The 26,079-nt window shown below is 47.7% G+C and overlaps 1 pseudogene across 1 annotated transcript; it reads left to right on the forward strand.

The window, feature by feature from the left end:
* The first annotated feature begins 24,050 nt into the window (after positions 1-24,050).
* LOC307207152 (prohibitin 1 pseudogene) lies at positions 24,051-25,260 on the forward strand (annotated as a pseudogene). The gene has a single exon. The product of its transcript is annotated as a prohibitin 1 pseudogene (transcript).
* Positions 25,261-26,079: the final 819 nt, after the last annotated feature.

Raw genomic sequence — 26,079 nt, forward strand, 5'->3', positions numbered from 1 at the left:
CCAATCAGACTGCTGCATTTTGGATCCTATTGTTCTAGGACCAATCAGACTGCTGCATTTTGGATCCTATTCAACTCAGTACATAACACTCAACATCTTCAACCCCCCCCCCCAAAAAAATAAGGTTAACAACTTTGGCTGGCCCTTTGGTTGGCCCCCATGGCCCTTCACTTCATCAAATCTGGCCCTCTTTGAAAAGGTTTGGACACCAGTGGTCTAAAGAGAAAGTTGTTTCATCCCATATGCACTGACTCGACTGCTCCAGTCTGCAGAACAGGCACCATTAATTACAGGAGCTACATAATATTCATTCTACAGTTGTGATAAACCTAGAGAGCATCTTAAAAAGCAGAGACAGGGCGGGCGCCACCACCAAGAAGGCCCTCTGCCTGGTTCCCTGTAACTTCATTTCTCGCAGTAATGGAACTGCCAGAAGACACCTGAAGGCAGCCTTGTTTAGGTAAGTTTTTAATGGTTGATGTTTTATCGTGTTTTTAATATTCTGCTGGGAGCTGCCCAGAGTGGATGGGAAAACCCAGCCAGATGGGAGGGGTATAAATTCCTACTACTACTACTACTACTACTACATACATTTCTGCTAGGACAAGCCCACTCAGATGTTTAGAAAATCGACGAGAGTTTTCATATGTTTCTAGTCTGTTTTAACTTTTAAGGTAAAGGTAAAGGTACCCCTGCCCGTACGGGCCAGTCTTGACAGACTCTGGGGTTGTGCGCCCATCTCACTTAAGAGGCCAGGGGCCAGCGCTGTCCGGAGACACTTCCGGGTCACGTGGCCAGCGTGACATCGCTGCTCTGGCGAGCCAGAGCCGCACACGGAAACGCCGTTTACCTTCCCGCTGGTAAGCGGTCCCTATTTATCTACTTGCACCCGGAGGTGCTTTCGAACTGCTAGGTTGGCAGGCGCTGGGACCGAGCAGCGGGAGCGCACCCCGCCGCAGGGATTCGAACCGCCGACCTTTCGATCGGCAAGCCCTAGGCGCTGAGGCTTTAACCCACAGCGCCACCTGCGTCCCAACTTTTAGAAAACCTTAAATGATTGCTAGATTCAGGTAGGTAGCCGCGTTGGTCTGACGAAGTCAAAATATACCAGGAAGAAACTTAGTTGGTCTCTAAGGTGCTACTGGACAATTATTTTATTTTTTTATATATTTTAACTGATTGCTGTTAATTTTTCTTACTGCTAACTTTATTGTTTTGTCCTTTTTTTGTAAACCACTTTGCGGTTGTTGTTGTTTTACAATCAAGCAGCGTATAAACTTTAGGAGATCAACAAACAAGTAGCCCACATCTTCGCGGCCTAGGACCCTCGTACCTACGGGACCGCCTCTCCCGGTATGCCCCACGGAGGACCTTAAGGTCCATATATAGCAACACCCTAGTGGTCCCGGGCCCTAAGGAAGTTAGATTAGCTTCAACCAGAGCCAGGGCCTTTTCAACACTGGCCCCGGCCTGGTGGAACGCTCTGCCTCATGAGACCAGGGCCCTGCAGGATCTGATCTCTTTCCGCAGGGCCTGTAAGACAGAGTTGTTCCGCCTGGCCTTTGGCTTGGAGCCAATTTGATTCCCTCCCCCCCTTTCTTTTTTTCTTTCTCCTCCTGTGATGAGGCTGCATTTTAACATTTTAACGTTTCAATATTTTTAATGTTATATTTTAATCTTGTTTTTAAGTTGTATTCATTCAGCTTGTTTTATTATTGCTTGTTAGCTGCCCTGAGCCTGGCCTTGGCTGGGGAGGGCGGGGTATAAATAAATTATTATTATTATTATTATTATTATTATTATTATTATTATTATTAATCTCCTTGTAAACAAATGGAGGATGAGAATCGTCAGCAGACAAATATTCTGGAAGCACCCCTGTGTGTTTTTTTTAAATGCAAGTCTGTTGTTGCTTTCATTGCGCACGCACGCACGCACACAAACACACTCACACACACGCAGAGAGACAAATTCATTTCCCATTCCCAGAGCCCGCTTGATTGAACCCAGAAGGGTAAAGTTGCGAATTACAGCTCCAAGCAACCAGATCTTTGGATAATTGCCCCCCTCCCCCAGGTGGGAATGGAGATTTCAGAACCTGGAATAATTAAAGGGTTTGGGTAAGAGACGGAAGGACCATTTTCCAAGGAGAGAGGAAATGGGGAGAGGGGCAGCAAGGGGGTCACGGAGAAAAGGGTGATTCAAGGATGCCTGCCCCCCTCCCTTCCAATTAGGAGGAAGGAGACGCGAAAGAAAGGACTCATTACGGGATAGCTAGATGAAAAGGGTGACACCTTGCCAAGAGGACACAGCGCTGCATGTCTGTTGGGGGTCCCGGGAGACCACTGGCACGTTAGAATAGAAGGATTTAGGAAGCTGCGTTTTACCAAGTCGGACAGTGGATATTGCTTCCATTGACTGGCACCGACTCTCCAGGATTTCAGACAGGGAGTCTTCCCTAGCCGTACCTGGATGTAAACCTGAGACCTTCTGCATCCCAGACAAGTGATCTGCTGTAACGTAGCTCAGGGTGGTTGTTGTTGGGGCGAAATATTCCTGCATCGCAGGGGGTTGGACCTCAGGGTCCCTTCCAACATCTGATTACAGCAATGTGCTCTCTGTGGGGCTACCTTTGAAGGTGACTGGGAAACTACAGATAATCTAGAATGCGGTCGCTAGACTGGGGACTGGGAATGGCTGCTGAGACCATATAACAGTGGTCCTGAAAGACCTACATTGGCTCCCAGTATGTTTACGAGCACAATTCAAAGTGTTGGTATTGACCTTCAAAGTCCTAAATGGCCTCAGCCCAGTATACCTGAAGGAGCATCTCCATCCCCATCGTTCAGCCTGGACACCTGGGTCTATCTCCGAGGGCCTTCTGGTGGTTCCCTCACTGCGAGAAGCGAGGTTACAGGGAACCAGGCAGAGGGCCTTCTCGGTGGTGGCGCCCTCCCTGTGGAACGCCCTCCCATTAGGTGTCAAGGAAATAAACCACTATCTGACTTTCAGAAGACATCTGCAGGCAGCTCTGTTTAGAGGAGTTTTTAATGTTTGATGTTTTATCGTGTTTTGAATATTCTTTCGGGAACCTCCCAGAGTGGCTGGGGAAACCCAGCCAGATGGGCGTGGTACAGTATAAGTAATAAATTATCATCAGTGCTTTTTTCTGTGGGGGACGCAGGGGTACGCATACCCCTAAACATTTTGTGAATCTAAGTTTGGCCTCATTGAGGGGCAGTACTGTGGTACCTCGGGTTAAGTACTTAATTCGTTCCGGAGGTCCATTCTTAACCTGAAGCTGTTCTTAACCTGAAGCACCACTTTAGCTAATGGGGCCTCCTGCTGCCGCCGCCGGAGCACGATTTCTGTTCTCATCCTGAAGCAAAGTTCTTAACCTGAAGCACTATTTCTGGGTTAGCGGAGTCTGTAACCTGAAGCGTCTGTAACCTGAAACGTATGTAACCTGAGGTACCACTGTATTTCAATATGACTAAGAAAAGGAGAGTACCCCTAACCATTTTTGTAGAAAAAAGCACTGATACTGATGAGGATGATGATGATGATGATATAAAAGAAGGGTAGACAAATTCACGGAGGAGAGGACTATTGGTGACTATGATCTTTGCTCTGCAGGCAGAGGCAGTGATTCTTCTGAAGTCCAGTTGCTAGAAACCACAGGAGAAGAGTATTGCTCTTGTGATTGGATTCTGCTTGCTCTTTCCCCCACTGGGGCATTTTGCTGACCACTGTGTAAACAGGACGCTGGACTCTGTGGGTGATTGGCTTAATCCATCAGGCTCTTCTAAGCTTCCTGTGGAACCTCCAGGTCCAGAGCCATCTATCTTGATTCCTAGGCTCCTTGGGGCATTTGGCCGCTGTGAGAGGAGGATGCTGGACTCGACGGACCCCCTTTGGCCAGATTAACCTCTTTCAGTGCTGGATTTACGTATAAGCTAAACAAGCTATAGCTTAGGGCCCCATTCCCTTTGTTGTTGTTGTTGAGTCGTTTAGTCGTGTCCTCCTCTTCGTGACCCCCTGGACCAGAGCACGCCAGGCACTCCTGTCTTCCACTGCCTCCTGCAGTTTGGTCAAACTCATGTTCGTAGCTTCGAGAACACTGTCCCACCATCTCATCCTCCGTCGTCCCCTTCTCCTTGCACCCTCCATCTTTCCCAACATCAGGGTCTTCTCCAGGGAGTCTTCTCTTCTCATGAGGGGGCCGAAGTCTTGAAGCCTCAGCTTCAGGATCTGTCCTTCCAGTGAGCACTCAGGGCTGATTTCCTTCAGAATGGAGAGGTTGGATCTTCTTGCAGTCCATGGGACTCTCAAGAGTCTCCTCCAGCACCAGAATTAAAAGCATCCGTTCTTCGGTGATCAGCCTTCTGTATGGTCCAGCTCTCACTTCCATACATCACTACTGTGAAAACCATGGCTTTAACTATACGGACCTTTGTTGGCAAGGTGATGTCTCTACTACTCCACTCCCTTGGGGCCCCCCCAAAAAAAATTAAAGGAAAAAAAACACCTGGATGTACATTTCCAAAATATGAGATAAACAAATTAAAAAACCTACATACAGCAACAGTGTTTTGAATTGTGTAGGTTCTTGTGATGTGAGAAATGGACCCCGCCTGCTCCCTAAAATATCCCTGCTTTCTATATATAGGGTGCCTACATTCTGCATGGACTGGTTGCATGGCAACGTGTGCAAATGGCTTGAGATACCTATGAGGTCCATAAATTACCATACAGAAGAAGAAGAAGAAGAGTTTGGATATGATATCCCGCCTTTCACTCCCCTTCAGGAGTCTCAAAGCAGCTAACATTCTCCTTTCCCTTCCTCCCCCACAACAAACACTCTGTGAGGTGAGTGGGGCTGAGAGACTTCAGAGAAGTGTGACTGGCCCAAGGTCACCCAGCAGCTGCATGTGGAGGAGCAGAGAAGCGAACCCGGTTCCCCAGATTAGGAGACTACCACTCTTAACCACTACACCACACTGGCTCTCAATATAGCCTTTATTCAACAGAAAAACAGCGACAATTTGTTGTTGACAAAGGACAGCTGAGCATAGAAAGGGCCCCATTGCCTTCAGTAGCTTAAAGGTAAAGGGACCCCTGACCGTTAGGTCCAGTTGTGGCCGACTCTGGGGTTGCGGCGCTCCTCTCGCTTTACTGGTGGAGGGAGCCGGAGTACAGCTTCCGGGTCATGTGGCCAGCAGGACTAAGCCGCTTCGGGCGAACCAGAGCAGCGCACGGAAACACCGTTTACCTTCCCGCCAGAGTGGTACCTATTTATCTACTTTCACTTTGACGTGCTTTCGAACTGCTAGGTGGGCAGGAGCAGGGACCGAGCAACGGGAGCTCACCCCGTCATTGCGGGGATTCGAACCGCCGACCTTCTGGTCGGCAAGCCCTAGGCTCTGTGGTTTAACCCAAAGCCACCCGCATCTATTCAACACAAAAAACAGCGACCATTTGTTGTTGACAAAGGACAGTTGGGCATAGAAAGGGCCCCATTCCCTTCTGTAGCTTAGGGCCTCATCAAACCTAAATCCGGCCCTGAGTTTTTCTAATGTGTGCATGTGCTTGCAAAAGACTCGCTGTAGTTCCACGGGGCATCAGTGGCAGGCCCCGGAAAAGTGCGCTGTCTTGCCGGCCCAGATTTACTGCTTCTCTGTGGCGCTGCAGAGACCCGGAGAGGAGAGCTGCTCCAGGAAATCAGTCAAGGCAGCGAGTACATTAGGAAGTTCTCTAAGCACTCACTACGCAACGCAGCCACCATCCATCGTGGGGAGGGAAGAGGGAGGGAGTGCTGAGGGCGGGAGAATCTCTTTCTTATGGACTGGGCGTCCCAGAAGCATTTGTATCTCATCCCTCAGGGGAAGCTCTGCCTTTCCGCTGTCAGCAAAAAAAACAACGGGAGAGTTATGGCTTGAGAGCGGCAGTTGGAACGGTGGAACATAGTTCAGAGGATGGGGAGGCGTTGGCAACCCAAATGCACCCCCAAATGCTTTTTAGCTAGCCAGGAAACATCAGCAGTGCAGCCTTGGGGTGCTCTGAGGCCATCAAAAGTGCACTTTAAATGACCATGTAATAATAAATGTAAAAATAATTATTCAAAACTTTGCAACTAGAATGGAAAGATCTGTCCGTTTCTCATTTTCCCAACCTTCAATCTGTTTTCCACGTTTTGCAGCGATTTGCTAGTTTTCTTTTTACAAACAAGTAACAATCCCTAGCATTTTCAGCAAACTCAACAGCACGATGTTGTTGTTTGCAGTTTTTGACAATGGTGCACATTTTTGCAAAGCAATTTCCCCCAGCATTATGCACATTTGTACATTATGGTTTTTACAAAATGTTTTCACTTTTAGGCACACTTTGCCCTCGCCATATGCATTTTTTTGGAAACGTTACTTGGCTGGGAAACTGCAAAAGTGGCCGATGAACAGACTTCGGAGGCCGGCTGCGTTCAGGTTTGCGGGTTTCAGGAAGTGCAAACTTTATTGATTAAATTATTAAGATAAAAGCAAAAATGGAAAGGATTTGCTGAAATAACTAACTGAACTAGAATACAAAAAAGGGAGGTGTGAGGAGGTCAGGGAAACAAGTAAATGAAAGTCAAGATATGGAAAGGTTGATTTGTTTTTAATTGTTTTTACTTTTTTGTATTTTGTATTTTTTGTTCCTTTTTCTTTTCTTTTTTATTCTTGCAACTTTTTTGAAACTTTAATAAATATTATTTTTTAAAAAATGATTAGGCTTTCAGTGCCTGCTGAATCAAATCTCTCCTCCATCCCAAGTAATCGCTGGACTAGGTGGATTTGGAGACAAAAAGCCATGTGTCAGGGCTGAGGGTTTTCCTCCCCATAATTCACTTCCATTGTTCTGGAACAGGAGCCACCAATCTATATCTAGGTCTTTGGGCTTCTCTGGATTTTTGAGAGTTTTCTGGAGGCCACTTGCTCTCGTCACGTCTCTCCCCACTCCTGGGATCAGCCCTGAGCAAAAATTAAAGTGCACTCACCCACACTTTGAGAGGGATCTGGGGAAAAGCCAGCGTTAGTAGAATCAACCCCGACAACTAAAAGGAGGAAGTAATGAAACACTGTTTACCTTCCCACCATAGCGGTACCTATTTATCTACTTGTGCTGGCGTGCTTTCAAACTACTAGGTTGGCAGGAGCTGGGACAGAGCAACGGTGGGATCTCAGTACCATCACGGGGATTCGAACCGCTGACCTTCCGATCGGCAAGCCCAAGAGGCTCGGCGGTTTAGAGCACAGTGCCACCCGCTTCTGCCAACCTAGCAGTCCGAAGGCACGCCAGGGCAAGTGGATAAATAGGTCCTGCTGCAGCGGGAAGGTAAACGGCGTTTCCGTTCGCTCTAGTTTCCATCACGGTGTCCCGTTGCGGCAGAAGCAGTATAGTCCTGCTGGCCACATGACCTGGAAAGCTGTATGCGGACAAACGAGGTTCCTTTGGCCTGAAAGCGAGATGAGCACCGCAACCCCATAGCTGCCTTTGATTGGACTTAACCGTCCAGGGGTCCTTTATCTTTTACCTTTACTTGGATTAGAACCCACTGAAATGAATCTGCATGACTAAGTGGACTTGGAGAATACAGTGGTACCTTGGTTCTCAAACGGCTTAGTTGTCGAGCGAACGCTGCAAACCTGGAAGTGAGTGTTCCGGTTTGCAAACATTTATCCAAAGCCGAACGTCTGACGCGGCTTCCGGTTGAGTGCAGGAAGCTCCTGCAGCCAATTGGAAGCCACGCCTTGGTTTCCAAACGGTTTTGGGAGTCGAACGGACTCCCAGAACGGATTAAGTTCGAGAACCAAGCTACCACTGTATAGGCCAACTTTCAGAGGGAAATCTACCCTGCGAGAAAAGTAAGTCTTTAAAAAAAAGAAGAAGAAGAAAGGGCAGATGTAAGAGTTTCCAATGAAGGGGATTGATTGTTAAGCCACTCTGGAATTTATAGCTCTGGGAGGACCCTTAAACTACAGCTCCCATTATTCTTTTGGGGACACCGCTGTGAGAGTGAACGGGCTGCTGCTGCTACCACCACCCTCAGCAACCTGCCACCCGAGGCAGCCGGCTCACTTTGCCTCACGATAGGGCCGGCCTGTGCCTTGCTGCGCCAATGTCTCCCGGCTTATCAGATTCCGCACAGCTGCCCCTTCTTAGCACACTCGACATGCCAGCAAAGGTATCTCTTTCTCCCTCTCGCCTGTTGTGCCTGTTCTTAATGCGCCGCATCCATTCATTCTGCTCCTGTAACTGTAAAATTGATTTTTTTTTCTCCCCCGCTCGCCACTTGTCGTTTGTGGCCAAGGGTTTCCGAGACAGGGCCCGTTTTCTAATTAGTCGTTCCGGAGCGAGCGAGCGGAACCCGGGACAGGAGCAGGGCGGATTGAGAAGGGAGAAGAGGGAGCGAAAGAAGACGTGGCGATAATAGCCCACGACAAAGGAAAGGAGGGTCTCCGATAGGATGAGTTATAATGGAAGGATTCCTTCTTATTCTCTTCCTCCTTTTTACGCGAGAGATGAAGCAATTAGGAACCCATTCGCTTCAAGAGCTCGGCAGGAAATTAGCCACGGAGGTAACCACCGGAGAAAGCCAGGCAAAGAGGGAAGGGAGATTTCGTTGCTATGATTTATTAGGACAGGAATGGGGGCGATTTGGCCCCCTGGGCTTCTCTGTTCGGAACAATGAGGACAAGAGTCTTAGCTGATTTTAAAAGAAGGGTAGACGTATGTCAAATGTAAGAGGAGCCTGCTGGATCAGACCGGCGACCCTTCTAAGTCCAGCATACTGTTCTCACAGTGGCCTTCGAACACAAGATTTGAACACTCTCTCCCTTCCTGTGGTTCCGAATGCAACTGGCATTCAGGAGCACAGCTGCGTCCCCTTGCCCCGGGTTAGGGGGCGCAAATTACTTGCCTTGCCCCGGGTGCTGACAACCCACGCTACGCCGCAGATTCATTCTATATATATATATATATATATATATATATATATATATATATATATGGGACGCAGGTGGCGCTGTGGGTTAAAGCCTCAGCGCCTAGGGCTTGCCGATCGAAAGGTCGGCGGTTTGAATCCCTGCGGCGGGGTGCGCTCCTGCTGCTCGGTCCCAGCGCCTGCCAACCTAGCAGTTCGAAAGCACCTCCGGGTGCAAGTAGATAAATAGGGACCGCTTACCAGCGGGAAGGTAAACGGCGTTTCCGTGTGCGGCTCTGGCTTGCCAGAGCAGCGATGTCACGCTGACCACGTGACCCGGAAGTGTCTCCAGACAGCGCTGGCCCTTGGCCTCTTAAGTGAGATGGGCGCACAACCCCAAAGTCTGTCAAGACTGGCCCGTACGGGCAGGGGTACCTTTACCTTTACCTTTTATATATATATATATAAAATCTCTCTCTCTCTCTCTCTCTCTGTCTCTCTCTCTCTCTCTCTCTCTCTCTCTCACACACACACACACACACACACACATACATTTTATTAATTTTCCAAAAATAACAAACAAAACAACAATATCAAAACAAAACAAATTGACTTCCCCTAGTCCCTTCCTTGGTTCCATTGTTTATCAACATACTGCATGTCCATTGTCAAGTTATAAGCTATTGTATTACTTATTGTCCATTCAAAATTAAATTGCAAGCAGTATTAAAACCCTGCCAATGTATTAATCTGAGTACATTGCTTTTGAATATATGCAATAAACTCCTTGCAATCTTCCTTGAATTTGTTGTCGTCTCTTCCTCTTAGTTTCATTGTCAATTTTGCTATTTCAGCATATTCCATTATTTTAACTTGCCAACCTTCTTTCCAATGTTTTGCTAATAATATTCATGTGGCTGTAGTAACATACATAAATAAGTTCTTTAGTGATCTTGGTAAATCCACTCTGGTAATACCTAGTAGGAAAGCTTCTGGTTTGTTTTTTAAACATCTTCATTTCATTATAAATCATTTCCCAATGTTTCTTTCCAATTTTACAATCCCACCACCTATGGAAAAAATGTCCCTTCTGTTGTAAAACACTTTCTTTTGTTTTGTACATTTTTGCTAATTTCACTGGAGTTAGATACCATCTATACATCACTTTCATATGATTTTCTTTAATCGCCACCCAACTTTACAATTCTAAATAAGTTCCAGACACTGCAATATTTCTTCACGGGGACTTTCTTCATCCCCTTAGATCATTTTGACTGACCTTCTCTGGTTTTCTTCTTCCAAACCCTGCAGCACGCTAGATTTTTATAATGACAATATGATACTGGCCTTCCACCCCACGCCAGTCCCTTTACTAATGATGCCAAGTATGTCTACTCAGAAACAAGTTCCATTGAGCTCCATGGGATTTGAATGCAGGGCTTCCTTCAGACTTACTGTGCGATTCCTGATTTTAACTCAGAGGTAAGCCCCACAACAAGGGAAGCGGGTGGAGCTGTGGTCTAAGCCACAGAGCCCAGGGCTTGCCGATCAGAAGGTCGGCAGTTCGAATCCCCGCAACAGAGTGAGCTCCCGTTGTTCGGTCCCTGTTCTCCTGCCAACCTAGCAGTTCGAAAGCATGTCAAAGTGCAAGTAGATAAATCGGTACCGCTCCAGCGGCAAGGTAAATGGCATTTCCGTGCCAATCACGTCAACCACCCCGATTATGAAGCTATTTTCTTTCAATGTCAATCAAGGCTACTGACATTAGCATGCAACCATGTTACTGGGGGGGGGGACGCGGGTGGCGCTGGGGGTTAAACCACAGAGCCTAGGGCTTGCTGATCGGAAGGTTGGCAGTTCAATTCCCCATGATGGGGTGAGCTCCCGTTGCTCGGTCCCTGCTCCTGCCAACCTAGCAGTTCGAAAACACGTCAAAGTGCAAGTAGATAAATAGGTACCCTCCGGAGGGAAGGTAAACGGTGTTTCTGGGCGCTGCTCTGGTTCACCAGAAGCGGCGTAGTCATGCTGGCCACATGACCCGGAAGCTGTACGCCGGCTCCCTCGGCCAGTAAAGCGAGATGAGCGCCGCAACCCCAGAGTCGTCCATTACTGGACCTAATGGTCAGGGGTACCTTTACCTTCTTAAGCCCCACAACTGTTCAGTGCAGTTTGCTCCCCATAGGATCACAGCCGCAATACGCCATCAATAGACAGGTTGGTTAAATCAGTCCAATTAATAGATTTCATATTTTGAGCCTTAATGTGCAGAATGGAATGGAATGAGAGCGGAGTGGAAATCAAAGCTTCACATTGCAGAGTTTGGGGTGGGGTGGGGAATAATAATTTGCCAGGCACATTAAAGAAAAAATTCTCTGGGTTTTTTGTTTTTGTTTTTTGTTTAAAAAGCAATGTTTGATCTCACCAGGTCCACTCACCTTTATTAAGGTTGTTAATTTAAATTGTTCACAATAATTCCTTAACCTCTGCTTAATTGCTCCGCAGAAGAGCGATCTGCTTTCCCCCTGCCCTGCAAATTGGGACCTGGTTCCTCAATGCATGGAAACTGCACCCCCTGCAGGTGATGACTGGTTACTACATGGGGTTTTTTAAATAAAAAACCCCCAGATCTTTGTATTTTCCCCGCCCCCCCCCAAAAAAAATCTGAAGGAATCGAAGGAGACAAAACCGAGGGTTCCGAAGAATTGTTTCAGGGTTCAATGGCCAGAAAACAGTTTTGAAAAATACCCGCAGCATACCGTAAAGATTTGGGAACTCTGAAGGTTATTGAAAACCCAGCCAGATTGGCGAGGTATTATTACCTCTTCAGGTTTGCAGGTGGGGGGCATTCCCAATTCTTACTGGCGATGCTGCCGGTTGAGCTTGGGAACTTTTAGATGCAAGGCAGAATGGTCTACCAGTGAGCTTTGTCCCTTCCCTTAAAAACAACAACGAAGGTTCTGGTGGTCCTCGTTCTGAATAAAGGGGTGGTCTAAATATGAAGTGGGTGGCACTGTGGGTTAGACCACAGAGCCTAGACTTGCCGACCAGAAGGTCGGCGGTTCGAATCCCCGCGACGGGGTGAGCTCCCGTTGTTCTGTACCAGTTCCTGCCAACCTAGCAGTTCGAAAGCATGTCAAAGTGCAAGCAGATAAATAGGTACCGCTCCGGCGGGAAGGAAAACGGTGTTTCCGTGCACTGCTCTGGTTCACCAGAAGCAGCTTAGTCCTGCTGGCTACATGACTTGGAAGCTGTACGCCGGCTCCCTCGGCCAGTAAAGTGAGATGAGCGCTGCAACCCCAGAGTCGGCCACGACTGGACCTAATGGTCAGGGGTCCCTTTACCTTTTACCTTTACTCCAGAGCAGAAAAAAACAAACTTGCTCTATCTTCCACATGACAGCCCTTCAAATATGATGTATGATGAGCAGTACCCTGGTTCTCCAACTTAATCCGTTCCGGAAGTTTGTTCCAAAACCAAAGCGTTCCAAAACCAAGGCATGCTTTCCCATAGAAAGTAATGCAAAACGGGTTAATCCATTCTGGGCTTTTAAAAACAAACCGTAAAACAGCAATTGAACATGAATTTTACTACCTAACAAGACCATCGATCCATAAAACGAAAGCAATAAGCGATGTACTGCAGCCACACAATCAATCCATCAGTAGCTGAACAGGGTTCCACACAGTCAAAAAAACAAAACAAGAAAGCCGCAAAAACAAAAACGCAAAATAGCAAAAACAGACGGACATCAGCGTAACACTCAAAACAAAAGTGTAACACTCAAAATGGAGCACGTTCAGCTTCCAGAAAAAGTTCGCAAACCAGAACATTTACTTCCGGGTTTGCAGTGTTTGGGTTCCAAGTTGTTTGAGTACGAAAGTACCACTGTATATAAAATTCATTCACAGAAAAATATTCTTGTAAATATTAAAGTTTAACAGAGGATTCTTTCGAATCCTAGGACTCCCCTCCTCCCCTCCATGGGTTCATTGAAAAACTTTTCCAATTGCGTATTGTAAGTCCATCCAGTTTATAGTCCTCCATTATATCCAAAGTCTAGGTATTATTGCAAGAGTTATTTAAAACCTGCCAAAGAGTTCAAGTGTCTTTCAGATACAATCTATATTTTTCCCATTCTCTGTTGGAATTTTGATCTTCCTGATTCCTTATTTTCCCAGTTAGCCTTGCCATCTCTGCATAGTCCAATAGTTTCATTTCCCAGTCCGCCTTCGTAGGTATCTTGTCGTCTTTCCAACTCTGGGCAAGCAACACCCTTATAGCTGTTGTGGCGTACATAAAAAGTCTTTTCAGTTCTTTCGGTATCTCTGCACCTACGAACAAAACCCTTCTGGTTTTTTAACAAAGGCCATTTAAAACATAATTTTCAACTCATGATATATCATCTCCCAGAATTCCTTTATCACTTTACAGTTCCACCACATCTGGCGAAAGCTGCCTTCCTTCTCCTTACATTTCCAACAAATAATATTTGAAGATGGCTATCATGCCACCTTTCTGCTTTCTCTGGGCAAAGCACCCCCAATTTCCGTTCCTCATAAGGCTCGGCTTCCAGACCTTTGATCATGATCATTGCCCTTCTCTGCACACATCCTAGCTTGTCGATACCGTTACTTCCATCATAGAGCTTCAGTATGCTGATGACAACGTAGTGTGCGCATGCTCAGAGGATGACCTCCAAACCATCCTAAATATCTTCGCAGAAGCTTACAAAAAGCTTGGCCTCTCGCTCAACAGCCAAAAAACCAAAGTGCTGCACCAACAAGTACAAAATAACCCCTCTGCAGTGCCACAAATCCAACTCAATGGTGTAACGTTGGAAAGTGTCAATCACTTCTCCTACCTAGGCAGTTATCTTTCCACATTGATGCCAAAATCCAGCATCGCCTGAGCTCTGCGAGTGCAGCATTCTCCTGACTGAAGTGCAGAGTGTTTGAGGACTGGGACATTCACAGGGAAACCAAAATGCTTGTTTACAAAGCTCTTGTACTACCAACCTTACTGTACGCTTGTGAAACGTGGACCACTTATGCACATCATCTCAAACTCCTGGAAAGATTCCATCAATGGTGTCTCCGAAAATTTTTACACATCACTTGGGAAGACAGGCGAGCTAATACCAGTGTACTGGAAGAAGCAGAGATCACCAATGTTGAAGCAATGATCCTTTGTTGGACGGGTCATGTTGTGATCAACTCCTGCCCGGAGACCTACGACCCCACTGTGGAAGGACATGTGGATCCAGAATTGGCCTCCGCAGTCACTTATGGACTCATTGTTAAAACCGTGTTTATGGAAGACGATCTTACTCAGAGCCAGTGTGGTGTAGTGGTTAAGAGCGGTAGTCTCGTAATCTGGGGAACCGGGTTCATGTCTCCGCTCCTCCACATGCAGCTGCTGGGTGACCTTGGGCCAGTCACACTTCTCTGAAGTCTCTCAGCCCCACTCACCTCACAGAGTGTTTGTTGTGGGGGAGGAAGGGAAAGGAGAAGGTTAGCCGCTTTGAGACTCCTGAAGGGGAGTGAAAGGCGGGATATCAAATCCAAACGCTGCCGCTGCTTCTTCTTCTGCTATGAGGGATCGCCGAAGAAGAAGAAAAAGATGATGATAAAGGACAACGACATTCCCAGATCTACCTGCTTGGGATTAAACCTGGGACCTCTTTGACCCGTTCTACGCTCCTCGTTTTGGGGAGGCAGACGAGGCTCTGGGGATGCGCAGCAAGGCCTTCTCCATGTGTCACGGCGAAACAGTGGGGTGTGACCCCCTTGCTTCTCCAAGGTACCATCAACATGTTGTCAAGCAGGGGGCCTCTTGACCTCTGGGCCGCAAACAAAGCTGCCTCTCCTCCGTTTACACGAGAGATACATGTCTTTCTGGCCTGTGCCGCACTCGGCGCTGGCAGAAGATTGGCAGGGGACAAGGCCGGTTTCCCACACGGGGGGGCAGCACCCGGATATGCACTCCTCGCCTCCCCGCGGCAGGCGTAAAATGCCGATTCTCATTTGCGCCTGTCAAACAGCGGGTAAATCCTGGTGTGTGTGTGTGTGTGTGTGTGTGTGTGTGGAGTGGGGGAATTGTGCCAAGAGAGGAATGACCGGCTTTTTTTGGGGGGGGGGGTGTTGAGGCCTGTCCATGCTGAGAGAAGCAGAAGGAGACCACAAAGCAAGCCGCTGTTTTGCATCTGACTGCCGCACAACCTTGCCACAGCAGCGGCAGGTGAATTTTCGCGGCGGGGAAGAAAAGTTGCAGAAGGAAAATTCGGGATTTCCGAAAGCGACAAAACGATGCAGTTTTTATTTATACAAAAACCCAAAAACACACCACCGTCCAATCCACCCCCCAATCTTCTCGCCTTGTCAGCGCGGCGTCGGCTGTCACTCACCGGCCTTTCCCCGAATTCTCCTTCAAGTTGTCATAGCGAGACGGGGGGCCGGGTGTGGGTGGAGGGGGGCCGGATTATGCTAACGCGGTGTCCAGAATCGATTCAAGTGGAACGCTTGTTTGACTAGCGGAACCGCTGGTCTGAGCGGAGAGCGTTGAGACCCTGGATTTTCCCACCTTCCCGGAACAATTTGGCATTGTTCTGGTTCCAGGCTCGGTGATCTCTTGTCCTGGAGCTCTGAATGACAGAGCTTTTGAGTCTTTGCGAGGCTGCTTTGAATTTCTAAGACCCTCTCTGGAAGTCCCCATGGTCTCCCACTTCTGTTGTCTTTCCCTTCTAACCCCCCCCCTTTGCACTCTTTTGACTCCCCCCCTTCGCTCCAATTCTTCTAATTCCAAGCCTTTAGATCCCCAACATATTTTCCCCCTCTCTCATCCGCATGCCCCCGTCTTCCTCCTTTGACCGTCCAGAATTTCACTTTGCTCTCTTGTGGTTGCTGCAGACATTTCCCCTTTTCGGAGCAAAATATATAGAGAGGGGAGGTGGATTTCAGGGAGAGCTGGGGAAATGTTAGGATCAGGGCCTTCCCCCCCTAAAAAAATGTACTCTCATTTTGACTCAAGAAAATCACTGTTTCATAGTTCAAATTGGGAAAAATAAAGACAGTAAATGGACAAAAGTACAAAGATTCGCAAAATGTTTAGGGGTATGCGTACCCCCAGAAAAAAAACACTGGTTAGGATGCTTACCTTACTCCCCACACCACCCCGTGTTTTTTTTTAACCAGCGCAGCTGCTGTTTTGCACACACACACCCCTGTGTTTTAAATTCAAGGGCTGCAAAAATGAGCCCCGGAGAGGTAAACTTATTATTTGTTGATTTCATAAAATCTACACACTGCCTGGTTGTATTTCCCCTCCAAAAAAAGCAGTTTACCAAAAGAAGACAAAGCAATAAAATTATTAATAAGAAAAATGAACAACAATGATTTGAAAAAAAGTAAAGGAAAACACATTAATAGTCGCACAACCTTTCTAAACATTGGATACGGTAAAGGTAAAGGACCTCCTGGACGGTTAAGTCCAGTCAAAGGCGACTATGGGGTTGCGGCGCTTGTCTGGCTTTCAGGCCGAGGGAGCTGGAGTTTGTCCTCAGACAGCTTTCCAGGTCATGTAGCCAGCAGGACTAAACAGCTTCTGGCGCAACGGGACGCCGTGACGGAAACCAGAGCGCACAGAAACGTTGTCTACCTTCCCGCCGCAGTGGGACCTATTTATCTACTTGCACTGGCGTGCTTTTGAGCTGTTGGGTTGGCAGGAGCTGGGACGGAGCAACGGGAGCTCGCTCCATCACAGGGATTCGAACCGTCATCCTTCTGATCAGCAAGGCCAAGAGGCTCAGTGGTTTAGACCACTGTCTGAACTGCTTTCTGTGAGATGGGACGTGCAAGGCCGTCTACGGCGTTCTGAAATATGCCCGTACGTCAGATTTGTATGGAGCTGTTTCTTCACTCCCGTCCCTAATAATCCCTAACATGGAATTCTGCGCTCTCTCTCTCTTCTTTCCCCCGACTGCCAATGCACACTGAGCTGACATTTTGATAAAACTATCCACCGCGACCCGAGTTCTCATTCCTGGGAAGGAGACATCAGCCAGCATAAATACTCTGGTGCCAGGGGGACAAGAGTCTACCTTTAATCTCCCAGACGAAAAATAAAATAATAATAATAAAGCACCATTCTGCCTCCTGCTCTCCAAGAAGCCAGTCTTCCTCTCCACTCTCTCTCATGTTTTCAGCAAATATAGAGCTTATACATATATGAATTTATCAGCAGAGAAAATCCATTCTTTTACCTGGAGCGAAATGCTAACGAGGGCTCTCTGCCGGGGCGGCTGACAGTTCCAAAGTGTGTTTCAGTCACAGGCGAGACAACTCACTTCTAGGGGGAAATGAGAGAGGGAAAGTCGGGCAGGAGGCAATGGCAGGAGGCAGGAGCGTGGTATAGTGGTTACAGCAATGGTGCTCTGCTCACGGGAAAGCCTTAGGGCAGTCTTGCCTTTATACTGCATCCCCCATAAGCCCTGTCATGGTCTGGTTCATGGGTGATCAAAGTCCCGGCTGGGGATGTTGGGACCGGGGGCAAGATGGCGGGGTGGGAGCAGGAACGAGATTCCAGAAGCCAGGAGTCAGGAAGGACCAAAAAGGACCAAAAAGCAAGGAGGACCAAAAAGCAAGGAGTCACGAAGTCAGGGGTCCGAGGGTCAAGAAGCAAGGAGTCACGAAGTCAGGGGTCCGAGGGTCAAGAAGCAAGGAGTCACAAAGCCAAGGGTCCGAGGGTTGAGAACCAAGGAGTCAAGAAGCCAAGGGTCCGAGGGTGGAGAAGCAAGGAGTCACGAAGCCAAGGGTCCAAGGGTTGAGAAGCAACGAGTTATGAAGTCAAGGGTCCAAGGGTTGAGGAGCAAGGAGTCACGAAGCCAAGGGTCCAAGGGTTGAGGAGCAAGGAGTTACGAAGTCATGGGTCCAAGGGTCGAGAAGCAAGGAGTTACGAAGTCATGGGTCCGAGGGTTGAGAAGCAAGGAGTTACGAAGTCAGGGGTCCGAGGGTCAAGAAGCAAGGAGCCAAGGTCCGAGAATCAGGAAGCAAGAAGCCAAACACAGCAAGGCCGGGAACATGTTGCTGCGGCAAAGAGCTGAAGGGAAATGCTGACCTTATATCCCTTCCCGGCTCCTGCCACCAGGTGCTGTGAGTTACCAATCGGCCTCACCTGTGCGGCCGCGTCTTGCCTCTCCAGAACAAACTTAGGAAGGCCCCAGTCCTACGAAGCCCTACTGGTCCCAGGGCCTGGCTCCTGCATGCACTCCTGACAAGCCCCAGCCAGCATGGCTGTTTTGAGCTACCACTCCTAAGTCACAGAACCATAGAATCGTAGAGTTGGAAGGGACAGATGGCCACCCAACCTCTGCTTGAAAACCTCCAAGGAAGGAGAGTCCACCACCACGGTCAAGCTGATCTTACTGTCAGAAAGCTCTTCCTGATGTTGAGTCGGAATCTCCATTCATGTCGCTTGAAGCCAGGGGTTCGAGTCCTGCCCTCTGGAGCAGGAGCAAACAAGCTTGTTCCCTCTTCCATGTGACAGCTCTTCAGGTATATGAAGATGGCTCTCATATCTCCTCTCGGTCTCCTCTTTTCCAGGCTAAACATACCCAGCTCCTTCAACCGCTCCTCACAAGGCTTGGCTTCTAGACCAAGTGCGCATTTTGACATGCAAGCTTTCTTGCTTAGTCACTCACTATTGGTTTTTTATTTTATTTTTTTAAATAATATTTATTAGCAATTTAAAGATTACAAAAGAAAAGAAAAGAAAAAAAATTAAACAATACAATGCAATACAATACAAGAAATACAGAATACAGAAAAAATAAAAACAGTTAAAAATAAATCCCTCTTTCTATGTCTTACAATTCATTTACTTGTTTCCATGACTCCCTCACACCTCCCTTTTTTGTTTTCCTGTTCAAATAGTTAATTCAGCAAATCCTTTCCCTCTTTATTTTATCTTAGCTCTTTATCTTAACATATTATAACATTATATTTTCATCTATTATCAATCCATTTTTACATATTCCTTTTTAACCTTATTACTAAAACCGCTTCGTTTCATTCCGACATCATATTAACATTCATTAATTTTACAATGTTTCTGTAAATAATCTTTAAATTTCTTCCAATCTTCTTCCACCAACTCTTCTCCGTGGTCACTATCGGTTTTTTAGATAGGGTAATGTCAGGGGCTGTGTGACCATCTCCGACTCCTCAAAAGATTCCATCAACTTTGTCTCCAAAAAATTTTACACATCACTTGGGAAGACAGGCGAACTAATGCCAGTGTACACCAAGAAGCAATGATCACCCGTGTCAAAGTGAGGATTCTGAAACATCAACTTCGTTGGACTGGTCAAGTGGTTCGGGTGCCTGTTTATCGTCTTCCAAAGCAACTACGCTACTCCAAACTTTAAAATGGAAAGCGTAATGCTGGTGGTCAACAAAAGAGGTTCAAAGACTCTCTCATGGCAAATCTTTAAAAAAATGTAGTATAAACACTCACAACTGGGAAACACTGGCCTGCGAGCGCTCCAGTTGGAGAACAGCCTTTCCCAAAGGTGTCGTGGGCTTTGAAGACACTCGCACTCAGGACTCAAGGGAGAAACATGCTAAGAGGAAGGCATGCTTGGCAAACCCTCACCAGGATCAACTCCCGCCAGGAGACCTATGTCCCCACTGTGGAAGGACATGTGGATCCAGAATTGGCCTCCATGGTCACTTACAGATGCATTGTTAAAACTGTGTTTATGGAAGACCATGTTACTTGGCTACAGGTGATTGCCAAAGAAGAAGAAGACACCAACTCCTTGAGTTGCTTATGCTGATGGCCGCCATTTTTTAATTCCCCCGATACCTGTGGATCAAAGCTACGCTGCTATCAACTAGGGTTTTGCACAGGCTGGGAGTGCAATGAGGTTTTTGTAGAAATACCCACCACCAGCAACCCCAAAAGAAATCAACCCGCCCTCCTGAAAAACAGTCAACAGTGCCCCTCATTCGTGGCCACCGAATGGGGCGTACGAAAACGGAGGGGCCATTATGTTGTAATCTTCAAGCCAAGTCAGAGGAATGTGCCACTCTCCAGGCACCCGGCTTAGATTACTTTTTGACCTCCCTGTCCGCGACTCCCGGCAGGAGACAGGCGGGGTCTCTATCGGCGATCCTCCTCAAACGTGAGAAGAACACACCACTCTTCCCTCCTCCCTGCCTTCCCCAGGAGGGGGAAAGAGACAGACAGAAATGTATTTACATGCCTTTATTTCTGTCTATGCAGCAGTACAAAGAAACATGTCTACACTCTCCAAACACCAACAGCAGAGAGAGAAACTCCACCCCTGTACTTCCAGTACATATCAGGTGACACTCTGAGCTAACATCCGGTGCTCAGTACAGTGAATAGACTGTCCGTTTTCTCCCACGGTACAGCCCCAAACATCAACATCCTGTTTGGCTTTCCAGCCAGCTGCAGCTCGCTGCTGCATTGCTCCTTTTTCGTAACATACTCCCCCAAAAGAATCAATGCGCGTTGCGAGCAAAGCTTGATCCAAAGAGGAAAACAAACAGTTGTTATACATATAACACTCCCCTGTTGTTTCAGTTCTACCCTTGGAACTCCCCGCCACTGGATTCCCCAGTGTACCTCTTTGGTTGTCAGGCTTCCAAGGAATGAGTGCTTCTGCATTACCTTGGCTAGCAACTCTCTGTTGTGCCTTTGTCTCTGACTTAGACACAGTTTCAACCTGTCCTCGGTTGTGTACAACAGCAACACATGCAACAGCTAAGTTGGCAAACTCTTCTGAATATCTCTTGGGTGGTACACCCTTCGTAACTCTCTCAGACCTACGTATGAGGTGCTGATCTTCTCTGCTCACTGGTTCAGTCTCAGGACTCTTTGGAGAACCAGTTCCAATAGTGAACAGTGGTTCATCCTCCAACTGTGAAGGTCTAGCTATTGTGTGAGATTTCCTCTCAATGACTGTGTCAACTGAGCTCCCTGAGCTATCACTGTCATCCTCATCGGTACCACTGTAATCAGTAAAATCATCATCATCATCATCATCTGAATTGTCCTCTGTGGGAAATGTGTGAACAATCACTCTCTCCTGTTCAGGAGCACTCTCTAGAAATTTTGTGAGAATCACCTGACCAGATTCAGACAAAATTACTCTGTAGAGACCCTTTTCATATCCCACAAAAATGCCTTAGACATTTTTAACTCCACCTGGAGCCTCTGTCCTCACATGAGACCCAAAAACCTTGAAATGGGCAACAGAAGGTTTTCTATGGAACAGCTTCTCAAAAGGAGAACTCCCCAATTCTTTTGAAACCTTTCTCAACCACGTATAACAATACAACATTAACGACTCCGCCCAGAACTACACAACCCTTGACAGTTGAACACACTCTGGTCTCAGAAGGCTCCAGGATAATGCATGTCTCAAACCCTCCTGGCTGCTAGTAAGAAAGTTGAAGAGGGCCTTAGTTAGCATTTTGCTCTGGGTTATAAAAGAATGGATTTTCTCCGCCGATAAAGTTTTATATTTAGAAGCTCTACGTTTTCCAGAAAGCATGATGGGCGCTGGAGGTCTGCTATTAGAAAGGATTTGGTGCTGAGGGACTGACATGAATAGAGAGAGGGAGAGATGGAGAGTGGAGATTTCCAAATACTTTAATTCCCCTTTTCTCTATTTCTAGAAAGAGCATGGCAGTGGAGAAATTAAATATACGTGCTTTATTATTATTATTTAAGTGAACAAAAGGAAGCGAGGTCATCAGGTTCCCTCCCTCCACAGATGTAAAGCAGTCCCAGGAAGTCGATTCCGTTCCCGTTTAAAATAAGATTTTATTCCAGCATAATGAGAGAACAAAATAATTAATTTCCTTCCTCTTTTCAAGTCAAACGAACGGAGAGCTAAGCGTCTCGGTTTGAAAAGGGCGATTCCCCAGTCTCGACAAAGCCCAAAACGGAACTGGCTGGACGAGAGGACAGATTTAGATGAAACAACGCCGGAACGTCGAAAAAGCCCTGAAGCGGAAACCGGCCAAAAGGGACCCATCGAGCCTAGCATCCTCTTCTCACAGTGGCCAAATGCCCTAAGAACCTAGGAATCTAGATAGACTGTCTCTGAACCTGGAGGTTCCACAAGAACCTAAGAAGAGTGTGATGGATTAAGCCAATGGTCTTTCTAGTCCAGCAGCCTCTCCTCACAACGGCTCTGATGGCCTGGGATTCGGACATGGAAGCTGAATCTGAGGAATCCCAGCCTGCACAGAATTCCCTGCCTCCAGAACCAGCTGAGCCGGGGCTGGGGCTTGAGCCTGAAGGGTCCTCACCTGTGTAAGAAGGGATGGATTTGGATGAAAATGTGAAACTAGAATTTGTGTGGATAAATAATTAAGGATAAAACATGAGGTTATGAATTTGCTGAATTAATTTTTAACTGGAATACAAAAAAGGGAGGTGCGAGGAAGTCAGGAAAATAGGTAAATGAAGATAAGATATCATTAAAGAGGCTTTTTTTTAGTTTTCTATTTTTATTTTTACTTTTACTTTTTATGTTAAATTTTTGGTTTTGAATGTTTGTATTTTTTTTGTGTGTGTTATGATTTTGTAACTCTTTTTTGTTAAAAAATTCAATAAATATTAATTAAAAAAAAAAGAAGGGTCCTCACCTGTGCTGGATCCTCAGGTGAGTCTGCTCTGGCTCCTGAGGTGATGGAGGACCCATTGCCTGCAGGTGCTCCACTCTCAGCCCCGTCAGAGGAAGGTGAGGTTGCCTCTGGGTCCGGAAACCCTCCAGCCTCTCCTGAGCTGCAGAGGCTCAGGGCAGAGAGGCGGAGGGAACCAAGTTCCCGCAGGAGGAGGGCTCGCCTCCAGGCCAGGAGAAGCGAGTCACCGGTGGACCGGGGCCGCCCTATGCCTCGGGGCAGATAAAAGCCAGCCAGCCCAGTCCCAGGTTGCGGGAGCAACATTGTTGGTAACCTGTTCCTGCCTGAACCCTGTTCTGCTTCTCTGCCGGAGCTCCTGACCTCACCCGACTCCCTGCCTTGGACCCAGCTTCAGCTTTGATGGACTGTCTCCCTACTGCACCCTTGATTTCGGACTGGACTCGGACCTCACCTCACGGTTAACCCTCGGGACCAGAACAACGGCCAACCAGATGCCTTAAGCAGAACCTGAGCCACTCTGCCCATGTGTGACCCCAACAACTGTTACTCAGATGTAAAAGGTAAAAAGGGAAAGGACCCCTGGACGGTTAAGTCCAGTCAAAGACAACTATGGGGTTGCAGCGCTCATCTCGCATTCAGGCCGAGGGTGCCAGTGTTTGTCCACAGACAGCTTTCTGGGTCATGTGACCAACATGACTAAACCACTTCTGGTGCAACGGGACACTGTGACGGAAACCAAAGCACATGGAAACACTGTTTACCTTCCCGTCGCAGTGGTGCCTATTTATCTACTTGCACTGGTGTGCTTTTGAACTGCTAGGTAGGCAGGAGCTGGGACAGAGCAACGGGAGCTCAGCCCGTTGTGGGGATTCAAACTGCCAACCTTCCGATCGCCAAGCCCAAGAGACTCAGTGGTTTAGAAGCAGACCACCTCCGACAGTTGTGGAAGAACATACGACCCCTCCCAGATATCATTTTTAAAATTATTGCCCATCGATGATGGTTGGTGCTCTCGACGCTGTCAGAGCGGTCACACACGATTCCCTCTTCCAATACCGTCTGTGCTTGCAAAAGTTTGGGGTTGGCTGTGCTGCCCCACTTCCAATCAGCACCATTTCCTGTCCTTTTTCCAGTTGTTGTTTAGTCGTTTAGTCGTGTCCGGCTCTTCGTGACCCCCTGGACCAGAGCACACCAGGCCCTCCTGTCTTCCACTGCCTCCCACAGTTTGGTCAGGCTCATGTTGGTTTCTTCAAGAACACTGTCTCACCATCTTGTCCTCTGTCGTCCCCTTCTCCTTGCGCCCTCCATCTTTCCCAACATCAGGGTCTTTTCCAGAGAGTCTTCCCTTCTCATGAGGTGGCCAAAGTCTTGGAGCCTCTTTTTCCAGTTACAGCATCACAAAGTAGGGCTCGGCGATGTTGTGGGGCAGTGACATCACAAGGCAGGCCCCGGTGGTGTCACAAGGCTGTCAACCCCTGAGAGCCCCCAAAAGAGACCCTGACATGAGGGTTCGAGATTTGGGGCACATGGCTTTGGGCGTGCCCCACTTTCCTTCACTGCTTTGCCACTGTGATCAGAAGGGCTGCCGATTCCATCGGGCATCGCGGCCCGTAGGCGAGAGGGCAAAGATTTTACATGAACACAGAACGACTGGGGAACTTGGCTGAGCGCTCACGTGGGGTTCAGGTTACTGGGAGCCGTGAAGAGCCCAATGGCCGCCAAGATCTTTGAGACCATGAGCAGACTAGGCCTGGGTCTGGCGGTTGCCGGTGGCATAGTCAACTCTGTTGTTTACACTGTGGATGCGGGCCACAAGGCCGTCATCTTTGACCGCTTCCGGGGCGTCCAGGACATTGTGGTGGGAGAAGGGAGCCACTTTCTCGTCCCCTGGGTGCAGAAACCGGTCATCTTCGACTGCCGCTCTCGCCCGCGCAACATCCCGGTCGTCACCGGGAGCAAAGATCTACAGAATGTGGACATCACCCTGAGGATCTTGTTCAGGCCGGTGGCGGCGCAGCTTCCCTGGATCTACACCACGGTGGGCGAGGACTACGACGAGAGAGTGCTGCCTTCCATCACGACCGAGACCCTGAAGTCGGTGGTGGCTCGTTTCGACGCCGGCGAGCTTATCACCCAGAGGGAGCTGGTCTCCCGGCAGGTCAGCGAAGAACTGGCGGAAAGAGCAGCCCCCTTTGGTCTCGTCCTGGACGACGTTTCCTTGACACACCTTACATTCGGGAAGGAGTTTGTGGAGGCCGTCGAAATGAAGCAAGTGGCCCAGCAGGAAGCAGAAAGGGCCAGGTTCATGGTGGAGAAGGCCGAGCAGCTGAAAGCCGCGGCGGTCCTCTCCGCAGAAGGCGACGCAAAGGCCGCTCAGCTCATCGCCAGCTCACTGGCTTCGGCGGGCGACGGACTCATCGAATTGCGCAAGCTTGAGGCAGCTGAGGACATTGCTTTCCACCTTGCACCGTCCCGCAACGTCACCTACCTGCCCACGTTCGTCCAGCCAGCCCAGCAAGTGAAGCCGGCATCCCCGTCCTAATAGATTTAGCCGCAGTTTTAAAGCTTTCCCCATTTTTAGGGGGATTGAAAATGCAAGATGTCCTAATTAAAACGCATTGGAAATCCCTCTGTTTGTTTTCATTGTTTATTTATATATATAAAAATTATACAGTGGTAGCTTGGTTCCTGAACGGCTTGGCTCCCAAACGCCGCAAACCCGGAACTGAGTGTTCTGGTTTGTGAACGTTTTTCGGAAGCCGAACGTCCAACATGGCTTCCGCTTGAGCACAGGAAGCTCCTGCAGCCAATCAGAAGCCGCGCCTTGGTTTTCAAACATTTCGGAAGTGAAATGGACTTCCGGAACAGATTAAGCTTGGCTCTTTTGTTTTTTGCCATCTATTTTGCGTTTTTGTTTTTGAGGCTTTTTCGGTTCATTTGTTTTCGTGACTGTGTGGAACCCAGTTCAGCTACTGATTTGACTGATTGTGTGACTGCGGAAATGGATAAAAGTCCTCCATCCAAACAATGACTATCACCAGTGCAGGTATGAAAAATATTTAATTTAAATTTTTATCCTCTATAATACTGTCTTATTTATTTTATAGTACAGCACATTGATTATTGCTTTCATTTTATGCACTAATGGTATTGTTAGAGAGCAAAATTCAGGTTAAATTGCTGCTTTAGAGGTTGTTTTTAAAAGTCTGGAACAGATTAATCCGTTTTGCATTCCTTTCTATGGGAAAGCGCGCCTTGGTTTTGGAACGCTTTGGTTTTGGAACTTTTGACTTCCGAGGTACAACTTCAATGGATGTGACTACGTAGTCCTGGTAATTTTAATGGGGGTTCTACTTTGAGAAGGACACAGGGTCTTATTAGATGGCGCTTAGAAAGCTCCATGTTTGAGTGGGCTGCAGAGAAATAAATACATCTTTGTGGCGATGA

This window comes from Podarcis cretensis, assembly GCF_951804945.1.
Source record: "Podarcis cretensis genome assembly, chromosome: 18".
In the NCBI taxonomy this organism is placed as follows: domain Eukaryota; kingdom Metazoa; phylum Chordata; class Lepidosauria; order Squamata; family Lacertidae; genus Podarcis; species Podarcis cretensis.